General features: G+C 47.0%; 1 long non-coding RNA gene across 1 annotated transcript; it reads right to left on the bottom strand.

Moving 5' to 3' along the window:
- Positions 1 to 2964: 2964 nt before the first annotated feature.
- LOC147222116 (uncharacterized) lies at positions 2965 to 4294 on the bottom strand. The gene is made up of 3 exons (XR_015107809.1): positions 4005 to 4294; positions 3715 to 3793; positions 2965 to 3117 (listed from the first exon to the last, which is right to left on the bottom strand). It is a non-coding gene; the product is annotated as an uncharacterized LOC147222116 (long non-coding RNA).
- Positions 4295 to 13533: the final 9239 nt, after the last annotated feature.

The following is a 13533-nucleotide window of genomic DNA, read 5'->3' as shown; positions in this document are numbered from 1 at the left end:
AGGAAAAGAGTAGATACTGGATGAATGGATCATAATGATAATAATGTGGACTGGATAAACCCAAACTGAGATAACGTGACAAGTTTCTCACTTTATGACAAGTTTCGTTTTTAATATTTTCTTAACAAAGCAAACCATTCCTCGACAGAGAATCTAAAGATACGACTGGAGAAACATTTACCAAAAGGAATTCTAAAGCAGGGGAATGTTTATTTTACACTGTTCTATCATCAGCATTATAATCTCAATACCGCAATTAGAGACAACTGTGTATTATTGAAGTACATTGTGTTACATTGTGATACAATACAGCACTGCCCTTGTCATTAAAGGTGTACTTTTGCAGTCCATAATATATACTGCTTAAAAGAATTGAAGGGAACATTTAAACAGCACAATGTAACTCCAAGTAAATCACACTTCTGTGAAATTGAACTGTCCACTTTGGAAGCAACACTGATTCCTTTTGACTTGTTTTAAGGAAATAGCATCAAAGTTGGATCAGCCTGTAGTGTGTTTCTCCACCTTAATTTTGAGTCTGACTCCAAATCAAGACCTCTATTGGCTAATAAATTTGATTTCCATTGATAATTTTTGCGTGATTTTGTTGTCAGCACATTCAACTATGTAAAGAACAAAATGATAATATATAAATAAGATTAAGAAATAGGAATATGTCATTCATTCAGATCAAGGATGTGTTATGTTAGTGTTCCATTTATTTTTTAAAGCAGTTTATATCAACTTATTTCAGTCTGTGTGGTCCATTTCCTGATTTTATTTTCACAAATTCTCTAAACCAAGTTGTATTATGATACCAATCATAATCTCCCCACAATTACCTGCTAATGCCATAACAATTTCTTATTTCCTGACAGGGGTTTGCAGATGGATTCCCCTATTCTATCTTTTCTCTACATATTCTTTACAAGCTAACCGGGATACATTCACATTTGTTGCTGTGATTCACGGTCGTGCACGTGTTTGATTTTCACGTGACCCGCCAGTATTTGTGTTTCCAGTGTTTGGAGCGACATTTGCATTTTCACGAATGGCACGGGTGAGCAGCTCGACTTCATACAAACACTGATAAGTCGGAGTCATCATGTCTTGACGCAGGCGGTGCGACCTGGGCAATATCTTCGCGTCCTCCTGCTCGTCCTTTACCTCTAATTCTGCTCATTCCTCCCTGATAAATGATGAAGCAGAAAACAATATCGTCATTCTCTATCAGAGACTATCAGGTCCTTACGACAGTATCTCCTCAGTCTCCATCAAGGCCAGACCGCAGCTCATCCCGAAAACCCCTCCGGGGGGCCGGCGACTCCTTTTCAGATCCGACTCTGCCGTCTTGGAGTCAGCTTGGAAACACACAGCCATAACATTGGGGTTGGATCCTTCCAACAGACATAATTCAGCGCCGCTTTAAAACGCAAAAGCTGATAATATTCAAAACGACGTCTGTCATCATACTAGAAAAAGAGAGAGAGCAAGAGTGAGTGTTTTGGTCCGGTGCCAGGCAAACCAGTGCTCTATATTTGGTAATTTCTCGAGCTTTCGGTGACTTCACCAGCGCAATTTTAGCCCCCAGGGGCCCGTGTGTTGTTTCAGTCTCATTTTAAGTTAACTCTGTGATCACCTTGCCTTTGCGTTCCACGGTCTTTTCAGCGGGAACACAATGAGAGAGAGGGGCATTAGCCTGCCAGAAAAGCCCGGCTTTGGCTTCTTTAAGAAAGCAGAGGTTTTAGCTCTTTCACTTCCACTGCATTGTTATGCTAAGGCATGGCTTGGGAATAAGAGTTAACCATTAGCATCTGAAGAAGAGCCAACATCTGAGGGAAACATGTCTTTAAGCCCTCCTCCCCCCCGGCCCCAAATGAAAAGAATCCACGCTGTCTCTCCCTCTCATTTTCTCATTCTCCAACTCATTCGCTCGTTCCTCGACTCGGCTCTCATTCCTCACCGCTCCAAGACCCGTCCTCTTTTCATTCGCTTTCACCTGCTGGCTCTTTTCGGCGCGAAATAGGGATAGAGATGTGTGCACAAGCGTGTGTGTGTGTGTGTGTGTGTGTGTGTGCGACGGGGGTAGGTTGAAGAAGGGGATTAGAGTTTGAAATAGTTAATGACACACTGAATGCAGCTCTCAGCAGTGAGCGTGTATCTATATCGGACTGATTATATTCATTGACAACGGTGGCCATTAAGCAAGGTGGCTGAGTAGGGTTTTGCGGGTGGCTGGGATGCGAAAACATGCCCAGCTTGATGTTTTCCGTCAATTCCGTCGTGTCGAACCCATACCTCTCTCCTCCCAGTCCCCCTGATCCGGGCTGTTTATCCCCATGCATGCTAACAGGGATCCATAACCGTCCGAATTACACTTTGAGGGTTCAAGATCCAACTTTCGTGTTTCTACACATGAAGCCAGCAGGCATGGCGTGAATTTGATTGTCCGAGTTACGCAAACATAAAGAAAAGAAAAAGAAAACTTCATTTCACTTACTTTGATTTCTTGCACAGGTTAATGTATTTTGGTGAAATGTTCTTTAGTATCACTCTTGTCTTTTAAACACACAAGCTGGGTTTCATGTGGTTTAGAGGATATTTTGGACTCTGTAAAGTTTTGCAATCTCGTTGCTGTGGTATCTCCCAATGTACGACAATGATACCAATGAATTCAGATGTTATGCAAGTTATAAGGAAGCACCTGCAGGATGAAACAAATCTTATCAGGTAAAATCCACAGAAGACAAACCCGTCATTATTATCATCAGGCATGACAGTGAAAAGTTTGTGAGCTCCAGCTATTTATTTTGTGCAAAATTGCAAAGGTGATCCACTTTACTGCAAAAAAACAAATTGATATGAAAACACAACTCATTGAAATTTATGGTTTGCATAGATTTTTGTTTTTGCAGAGCTGAAGATATCAGCTGAGGAGTTTATTGCATTGACACCTGATGGGCTTTGCACTCCCGTCTCACGTCAATTGGCTTCTGTCTCTGGTCTCCAGTCTGTGATCTCCAGGTGCGTGGGGAACAACTCTGGTGTACCATCTGTGGTCCCCGGATGTGAGGAGACAAATGAGGGTTCGCACTCTGGTCTCTGGTCAGTTGTCTCCTGCGTAAGGAACAGGCAGGATTACGTAAAACCTATGGAACAAATTAGGATACATGAGTAGCAAATGAGGATACATAAGGGCTCAACCTGACAGGGTTTTGCACTCGGGTTTTCAATCACCCGGATACAGTCACTGGTCATTCCCCACCGGTTGCATAGGGGCATGTATGGAAGGATTGAGTGAACTATGACCCAGAAACCAGTGAGACTGTGGCTCTCGCTTCTGAATCCTCACTGATTGTCAACGTCCTCAATCCACTGCTTCAGTGGGACAAACCCTCTTATGCGTGACGTGAAACAAGTTTCATAAAGATGGCCTGGGTACAACGCAACTCGTGTGCGGATCGGTTTATGGCAGCTTAAATCCCATGAATGAATTTTTCTTTAAAAAGGCTGGCATAAAGCGTTGTTCGTACAGTGTAAAAATGCTACGTTATGTCGATAATGCAGGGCGTATTCATGTGGAAGCATTGTGACACTACTTCAGCCTAATCTGCCTGGATTAAATAAATCTCTTGGATAATTGAACGTGGCATCAGTACAGTTTTCAGGGTGTGTGTGTGTTTGTGTGTGTGTGGGGAGGGGGTGAATCACTACCCTGCCGTACACGTCATCCTGGGAGGGAACATGCAGATGTTCCTTCGAGCCACAACTGGACATGGCGCGATTCAAAATCCTAGAAAGAGAGTATAACTGTAAACAAACAATGGCTGCAGGGGCCGGAGAGAGAGACATAGAGAGAGAGAGAGAGAGAGAGAGATGCTGAGTCACTGGAGTTTCTCGGGCTGAGGCGGTGCAATCCATGCCAGCTGGCGCTTGACATTTAAAGGGAGCTGCGATGAGCCGTGTGACAACAACACCATCACTGGCAGCACTGTGTAGCTTACCGGACGATCAAACATGTGACCGGGTTCAAGTCCTTAAAGCTGACCGGAGCTTCAGTGAAGCACATAGCCAGATCGGGAAAGAGCATGATGACTCAGTCGTGCACCTGCCTCTTCTTTAGGAGAACCACGCTGACAGGAGGGAAGAGGGTGAGAAGTTTGAATGAGGAAAAAAAAATTCCAAGGACAGGCAATATGTTGTGAAATCATATTGCGCATGTGGCTCGCACAGCTGCAGAGGGAGTGTGTGTGCGTAACAGCATGAATCACCAGAAAAGTTCCTCAGAAGTCAGATCACACTTCGTCTCTCTCTCTCTCTCTGTCTTGAATACACACACACACACACACACACATACATACACACACACACACACTCCCCCCCTACCCTGTTTTGTTCTCTTCTGGTTTCCATACCTTGCCTACTTTACCACAGGTGCACGCGGTGTGCTTGTGGTGAAGTAAGCTGACTAGATTAACCACATGTGCTGGAATATCGCGCGCACACACAAGCACACACACACACACACACACACACACACACACACACACACACCACCAGACACTCCAGTGATCACAATGAACAATGCCGGAGCAATCCGAAGTTTCTTCATCAGCATGAGATCATGTGGCACATATAACACACATCCTTCCTCCTCCTGCCCCCGCCGCTCTATAATGCAGGTGGCCGCCTGCAGCCGCCAGAGCAACATTCCTGCTCCGTTGTTAAGTGACATCTCCTCATCCAGGAAAAATCAGATGTCTCACAAAGTTATTTACACCACAGGACGACCACTGCTTATATATGGAAACCCTAAGTAGAATCACCTGCAGGATATTGCTATACTCAACATTACATGTTTGTGTGTGCTTGAATATGCGCAGTACGTGATGTGTGGTTGTTGTTTTGAGGGATTTTTTTGTTCCATGATTGATCACCATGATTGCGATTGTTTCAGTAAATCGAAGACTGAAATTGTGGGAAAAAAGGGACACATCTTTATATTTTAATCTCAGAAACCGATCAAGGGAATGTTTGACGGTGCGATTAGCAGAATTCCTCGGAAATCTTTATAAAACAGGTTGGGGGTGTGGCGGGGAGACCGACATCTTCATCAGCGCGGGTCTTTGGATTCCGGCGCTGAATTGACAGCTTCAGAATGCATCTTTTATGCTAATTCAATGGGTAAATCCAACAACCGGGGTAGGTGTAGTGGCCCGCAGGGCAGGGTCCCTGAGGACTGTCCAGTGTTTCCCTGTGTGGTCCAGCCCCCCGCCCCCCCTTAAGCGAGGGCTTGGGGCGTGGGGGGGGGGGGGGGGGGGGTATGTTGGACTCCTTTTGCTTCTTTGATATAAGGAGTGCTGGAATGGAGGGGTATGGATGTGGGTTAGAGGGGTTGGGGATGGGGGGTGGATCTCCCTAGTTGCCAAGCGAAAGCCATATGGGCAGCTCACTGGTGTTCCTGGGGGCCCAGGGCAGTTCCCAGAATTCACATGATAATGAAGCCCGGGGCCATTCAGAATACTAGCCTAAAGCTGGGCCTAAGAGCTTTTGATAGCCCCCAGCAGCCTGCGGGCCTGCCCACCCCGGGCCCGGCCAGCTTTCCTGCCAGGCCCAAACCACCTGTTTGATTTTCCCAGGGCCCCGCCGAGGCGCAGGGAGAGGGGAGAGAGGGAGCTGGGAGGGGCGGCAAAGGAATGTCTCCCACTTATTTTGTCACCAAGAGCGTGCACTTCCCATTTGCTTCCTCTTTATAATCCTCCGGCCCTCCCCTCACGTGCACACACATACACACACAATGTCACATAAACATGTGAGTGCGAACACTCGTGAGTATAACCTAGATGCGCACACAGTCCCCTGCTGACCCGCACAGAGGATCCTTTGCCCTTTTGTTGAAGCCCCAGAAACAGTGCCGGGGGGGAGAAGAATGAAGTTTAAAAGTAGGGCGCCTTCTGCCGCGCCGAGGCGAACGCAGACGGATTCCTGGAAGTGGGCCCTGGGTTAAAATCCAGGCGCCCATCTTTAGCCGTGTCTGTCAGCGCTACGTGGGAACCGGGGGAGGATCTTCCCAAGGGGCATGCAAGTCACCCGGCAATCGAAGGACCCGGCGGGGGTGGAGGGGAGAGGGTGATGGAGACAGTTAGATCGGTTAGAAAAGGGATGGGAGTGACCAGGGGAAAAGGGAGTGGAGCTTCTGGCGCTTGCGGGGGGTCGATGGATGTTTACAACGAGGGCGCATTCCTTTATCGTGAGAATTGCTGGTCAATGCACAGCAATGACACCTCGACAAAAAAGGGCAGATGGCCCTGGGCCTGCCTGCAACTGTACAAGAAAACAAATGTTTAATTCTGCCATGCTGTTTTTCAGCCGAGGTTATGACGGAGGGTTTATCTGAGTTTTTTTTTTTTTTTACAACAATGTGGCTCGAAGCGACACCTGAATATGTAATGCGGGTTTAAAGCTTTCCATTTTTTTTATTTTCCTCTTTCTGACAAGCTTTCGCAATGAATATTCCCTTTTCTTTCTTTTTTTTTCGTGTTGTGAAATCATATGCTGTAGCGAAAACACACAACCAGGGCACAGGTGTGCAGGTGTGGCACTGTGTACTCTGCAGGCACCTCCAGTTCCCAGTGCGAAGGCGGGGCCGCGTTCCTACAGTTTAACCCGAAATGCAGCTTTGCTGGGGGCTAAACACCTGTGCAACGCTCACACTCACCAGGATAGCTAAACCAGATGAGGTCTCCTGTTGCTCCCATCCCCCGGCCGCCGCTGCCTCTTTTGAAAGAGCATTCGGGTCAGGTGCTGAGGGGACGTCGGCAGAGACAACACACACACACACACACACAATAACACCGCGCTATCGCTCTATTGACTGCGATAAGAATACACCTACACCTGTTGCACCTGTGCTGGTGTGTGAATAGTTAGGTGGATTCCCACACCCCGAGTCAATTAACTTCCTACTGTCGCAGCGCCCTCCATACAGCGCCGATAAATAGAAACAACAAACAAGAGGGGAAACTCGAGCGGGGCTCAGATCACAGCGGAGCCCGCCGAGACTGTTAAGGTGGGACTTAAGTGTCAAGAGCATCGGGAGAGAGAAACAAAAACTCTCCAAGGCCCAAATAACTTGATTATTCCCGCTCCACAATCAAAACAAAAGTGGCAGGCCCAATCTGTTCACCGTCAATGGTGGCTCTCATTTGTCAAGCCCATCCAAGAGGTTGGTTCTCAGGCGATTCGCACAATGCCCAGTGACAAACAGGAGGGCTCTCCTTTTAGCCCTGCCTGCCACCGGGAAGCCCATCTGAAGTATTAATCTTTGGGTGGAAGAGTGGAGGAGAGGGCTCAGCCTGGCCCAGCCATTGTCCCCAGGCCTGGGCCCTCTGAATGGGGCTTTGTCAGCTCCCCAGCTGCCACTGTCCATGCTCCATCACTGGGCTTTGGCTCCCATGTCCCCTGGCCGTGCTGACTGGACGCCTCTGTGCAGCTGTGGGGATGTGCACATTTGTGTGTGCATGTGTGTGTGTGTGTGTGTGTGTGTGGGATGAACAGTGAGGTCAGGTGACAGACTATTCGTCTCTCTCTCTCTCTCTCTCTCTCTCTCTCTCACACACACACACACACACACACACATGCACAAAAAGGCTACATGGCTTTTCTTGGGTTGTGACTTGGCATTTCAAAGTTTTGTTTTCGGTTGCCATGGAATCTTGACAAAAAACAACCAGATTACGTCCTGCATTGATGTTGTTTGTTTGTAAAGGCTCGTATTCTCTGACAGTCTTTTCAACAGATCTGAACTGTTCAATATTCCAAATGATAACCTGCTGACTTTAAAACTTCCCAATAATCAAAATAAAACTGCATATTCCAGCTTTGGCCTTAAAATACTTAAATTACAGTGTGCTTCCATTTCCTGATTAAAAGTTCCACAGGATTGAAATCCATATATTTCCAAACAACATCTCCAAATCCACTACAAATCATTTTCATTGTTTACAACCCGGAGCTTTAACAAATGTTTCCTCATTTGGAGGATACATTTGCAGCCTCCAGTTTTTAAATCTCCAAACATACCCTCCACAACTCAGATTTCCAAAAAAACCAATCAATTCTTATTGTGTAAACATGAACACATATCATTCTTGAATCTCACATATCCAGCTGGAAGAACGAGAAGGAGAACAACATTTCTGACATAAATTGAATTGTATAAACGGCATAATCAAACAATTAAAAAGCCTTCATCGGATTGGCTCGGCGACTTCCTTCAAAAAAAAAAAACCCATGAAGCTGATCTGATGGTTTCCCAGAAGGAGAGGCAGCAGTTATTTGTTTGTACTTCTCTTCCCTCCGACAGTGGGGGTGGATGGGGGTGGGGGGGCAGCTGGCCAGCAGCAATCAGCCCTGTCCCCCATAGGCATCTTCTGGCTACCAGCTGGGAACAGCTGGTCTTCCTTCTGCTACCAGTGGACCTGGGCCCTGCTGGAAGTCCCGCGGAGAGGATGACCTTATAGGATCTGACAAACAGGCTGCATTCACAACTAGAATGGTTCAACTAATGAAGAGGCCTCATTAGGCTACTTTTACAGTTTCTATAGAGGTGCGGCCATTGTTCACCGGAGCTGCAGCCACTGGGCTTCTCGGGACAATGGAGAACCTCGGCAGGGTCGAGTTTTTTGTTGTGTTTTTTTCCAACGTGGCCTCGGTGTAAAGTCACTGCAGAGTCACAAACGGTCCGCCGTGTGACGTCACTGGCAAACTGTTACAAAATCCAAAAAGAAAGTTGTGGGATGGGGGTGGTGGGAGGGCGAGGACCAGTTTGCTGGTGGTGGCGGTGGGAGGGTTGGGGGTAGAAGTGATGATCAGCGGACGGAAGGGGACTCGGGCGTTATTAGATTTGCAACAAGCCGTAACACTGTCTCCCATTGTGTATCCCTCCACCCCTGCCCTACCCCCCACCTCCCCAGCCCCTGACCACAGAGAACACTACCCTGCATCCCCTCCTCCTTACCCGAGAACCCCCCACCCCTACGCGCACATATACACACACACACAAACACACATGCACGAACACTTACACACACACGTGCACGAACACACACACACACACAACTAAAGCTCTCTCTCCAGGCAATTGCCACTGGAGTGGAAAGTATTCCAGAGCACAATGTCCATGCTCTCAATGGGTGCTTTAGCATGCCACCAGTGCGCTGTCACCAGCAGATGGGGAGCTAATTAGAAACCATTAAAGGGCTTTGATAGTGTGTGTGGGAACCAGGCAGAGGGAGATGGCCATAGGGGTGTAAAGGAGGGGGTAAAGCATTGGGTCCGGTGAATACACACACACACACACACACACATATACACACACGTACACAAGTGAGAGAAAGAGACCAAGCTGTCCCTGTAAGGGTGAGAGAAAGTAAGCAGCTGCCATCCCGGGCCCGAGGGCGTAGAGCAGAGGACACCTGTAGGGCTTAAGGGATTTCTGTAAAGCTTTGCCGCACGTGGACTATCAGATGGAGATAGCAACCTGCCCACAGCTTCCAGGGAAGGGCTTCCACCTACACCAGTCTGCTGTCTGCACATAGGGAAAAAAAAAAAAAAAAGAAAACAGACGACGAGGCTCCGGCCAGTCTGCGCCGTTCATGACACATGAACCAAGACGCCCACAGGAAGTGACTCCCAACCATGGGTCCTCAGTCATTACAGAGGCTGGGCTGCTCAGGGAGGTGCCAGGCCGCGCCGGGGCGCAGCAGCCGACACAGGAATTCAGGCAGAAACATGCAAAACACACAGGCAGGGGAGCGACGACACACACTGTTACGCACTCACACATTTGACATTACTGTCAAGAGTCAGCCGCTACCTCCGGCGGATCTTCGCCCATTGCGGTGTAGAAAAATTTCTGTTCTTCAAACACACAAACACAAACCGCAGACACACACACAAGCACACACTCACACTCTTCCAGTCCCACATGAACCTCCCCACACACCTGCACACAGGTGTGATCATTATCAAGAAAACAGGAAGAACCAGACTGGGAACTGGAAACTAACCCTACAGCTGTGAGAAGATGACCTGTATGTATGTGTGTGTGTGTAAAAAGGGGAAAAAAAAACGTCCATGTGATGCACTTCTCCATTATTCAAATTCCTGCCCATGTCTTTTCAGCGGCGTCTCAATAATCCCAGTGAAGTAAAACCCTCTCTCTAAGAATTCATTTATTCTCGTCGCCCGCTATCGGAGTTTTGGTCACTTTCGTGTTCAGGAAGTAGTCTGAGCGCTACTTATTGTTCCCTTAGTAATAAAAACAGCGGCAAAAGCGTGTTGGAATGTCCTATTTCCTCTAAATGAATTCCTCCATCGACGTTTCCCCCGATGGCTTCCTGTAATGTGTTTTATTTGCTGTAGTGATAAGGGGAGGAAGGTGTATTAGCTATTAAGTTTCCGTTTAACCAAACGTAACAGGCCAACATGAACAAGAACGAGATACACGGCGTTCCCAGCGTAAAAAAAAAAAAAATTGATGGATGCAGAAAAACAACTCCCGGCGCAGTCTGTCGTCGTTGGTGCGAAACGCTAAAGGCTTACGCGAAGAAAAAAAAAAGGTCCGCTGAGAAATTAATTCTGCGCTGGCAATAAATGGAGAGGGCATCGTCAGTCTGTCAGTTAAAATCAGGAGCTAATATGTTTCACTTTTCTTTCCCCTCCTCTGCCTCTTTTCCTCTGTCTTCTCTCTCTCGCCTTGATGTGCTGTAAACAGGCTAAAAAGGGCCCAGCTGTGTGGAGTTATTGTTGGTGTCAGTAGGAAGTGCTGATAGCTTTTGCAGCTGAACAAAAGCTGGATGAGGGGAGTGGAGGGGCGCTCCAGACACTGTGGCTCCAGCCTAGATTCTCTCCCACAATCCCTGCATCGTGCTCCCATTGTTCTGCCCACCCGGCCCTCCCTCCGCCCTGTCAGCTGCGACCTAGGACAGAGGGCAAAAAAAAAGAAAAAGAAAAAAAAGGAAAAAGGGGGAAAAAAGAAAGTTTTGAAAAAAAGTTTTTACAGGCTACTGCAACAGACCTGGTGGTAGTTAACTTTGTTACAAGAGAGCAATAGTGAAGTTATTTTTGGTCTGGGGGGGGGGGCGTTGGTAAATAAAACACTGTCTCTTTGAAGGGCTTTTTAAAATATTGAATAAATTGTTGACAAAATTCCTTTAAGACCATTCTTTTTCTTCCCTTTTTTTGTTATTTTAATCTGGGACTTTCCCATCGAAATCAATGGAACGTTTCCGAAAATGTGACGAGATCTCACCGATTAATCTGATCAAGAGTATAAAAAACAGCTTTGTGATCATGCATCAGTCACGATAATCCAGTATTTTAAGAGAAATATATTTAGTAAGTTCATTAAAAGCCTTCAAATGTAAATGTTATCTGTCTAAAAGCTTCATAATTTTGTTGTTTGATTAAATTCATTTACCAAACGATGACGTACAAATAAGCCACTACAAGATGATGTAAGACAGTACCGTTTTTATGCAATAATAGGTATTAAACAGAGAATGTAAATATTATGTTCATTTTTATTTCCATATCTATTTGATAAGTGAATTTAAGAAACTTACCTGCAATGTAACATCTCTTTCAACTGAAGATTATCATGTGCTGTCACAAATTAATTACCCTTTCACAATGCGGTAAATGATGGTATTTTCCAACCACACGATCTCAAGTGGGATATAATGGCTCCTTAACAAACTAGTGCATTTTGAGAGAACATTTTTCTCTGTGTGTGTTTTAAGGGGAAGTATTTCATGCAATGTGAGATTTGATATTTGGGTGGGGGTGTAGCTTTTGCAAACATACCCCTGTGTGTTTTTACTGTAATATTAGAGCGGAAAATTATAACTCTGCGTGCAATGGAGTATCTCGTAGTCATTATTTGTCTAGAGGATGGAAAAATATGGTTACAACAGAACCTGGAATCTGTAGATGAAATTTTGGAGAGGAGGTGGGGGTGGGGTGGGGATGGATTTTCTATGCAAAGTTAGTTTATTTGTGATCAAAAAATTCTTACAGTGTTGCCTCTGCTTCGGCATTTGCGTGTGATCTCAGAGCCCACATTAATATGTGAAATGAGAAATATGTTAATAACAGGACCTCGAGTCTCTAAATTAGATTTTTTTTTTTTAAATCCTGGGAGTTACATTTGGATAACAAACTGTCAGGGTTTGCTTTTTTTTTCTTCTTCTTCTTCTTCTTTTTCCTCTTGGAGCAGTAATTACAACGTTATAAATGCTCCAAAAGAACGTACAGCGGTGAGAGCGGCCGTCTGCAGGAATGTAACGGTTGTTTGGTTCGTAAGGGGAAAAAAAAAAAAAAAATGTCCGCGGCGCGACGAGCAGGCGGCGGGGGCGCGCAGGTGCGCGGGGGCGCGCATCCCCCCCCCCCCCCTTCCCGCGCCGCCTCAAAGGTGATAAATGAACGGTGGGGAGCTCGAGCCCGGAGCCGGCTCGTTCTCAGGCTCCCGCGCGCCACGCAGGTGAATGGAGGAGTGCGAGCTCCCTTGTTTGACGTCTCCATGGAGACCGCCCGAGCGGCGCCAGGCTGACAGGCGTCAGGGCCCGGATGAATGGGTGACGTCACCGCGCTGGCGCCTGCCAGTCTGCTCCAGCTTGTTTGGACAATCTGGGGGGAAGATTCGGAACAGAGCGATGTGATCCGAGTGTGAGCGCGCGCACACACGCACACACACGCACACACACACACACACTGCAGGGACATGTGAAGGAATCCGACGAGCTGCCGCGCACGCTGGGGGAAGGGGAAGGGGGGATCTGTGCTGCTATGAAAGTGCACTTTGGAGCGTAAATAAAAGTTACGTTTTCCGGGAACTGTTCTGTTTTTTTTTTCTTCTTCCAATCTATAGCGATCATCGGGGCGCCCTTAAGTAATAACGTTGTAATTACAGTGTACTAAATGATCTATAACACGATAGTGACTCTACAGTGACAAAACTCCCATCACGTCGGACAGATGAAAAGACGTCGGAAAGATGAAAAGATGTGGGACACGGTGACCGATCTGTGCGTCTTCGCTTCATTTTTTTTTTTTTTTTACTACCGTCTTGCACATCTGCAACGCGCCTCCACAATGGTAAAAGAGGGAAACTGGGGCGCCGCGGTAGCCTCATTATCATTTGCCATTCATTCGGTCCCCGTCCCACACACACACACACACATACACACACATTCTCACACACCCCGTGACTGTCCCCGGGCAATCTACACCTGCAGAGTCCCCAAGCCACGGACAGCTGGATTCCCTCATATTACCCATAAAAGACACACATTTGTTTCCATTTGTAACGCCATCCCTCAAACAGATTGTAAATCCCGATAACCGGTCGAGGGCGCGGATTGGCTGAGGGGCCGACCCATCGAGCCCGACGCGGCACTGGGATTGGCTGCCCGCCTTCAAACGGGGCCACCAGGCCACGGCTCCTCCCAGCTTCGCTATAAAGCTGAGGAG

Source organism: Fistularia commersonii, chromosome 21 (assembly GCF_037954325.1).
Source record: "Fistularia commersonii isolate RoL2024-O1a breed Wild chromosome 21, RoL_Fcom_v1.0, whole genome shotgun sequence".
Lineage (NCBI taxonomy): Eukaryota > Metazoa > Chordata > Actinopteri > Syngnathiformes > Fistulariidae > Fistularia > Fistularia commersonii.
Note: the sequence above shows the minus strand (reverse complement) of the source record. Positions and strands in the feature narration are given on the sequence as shown.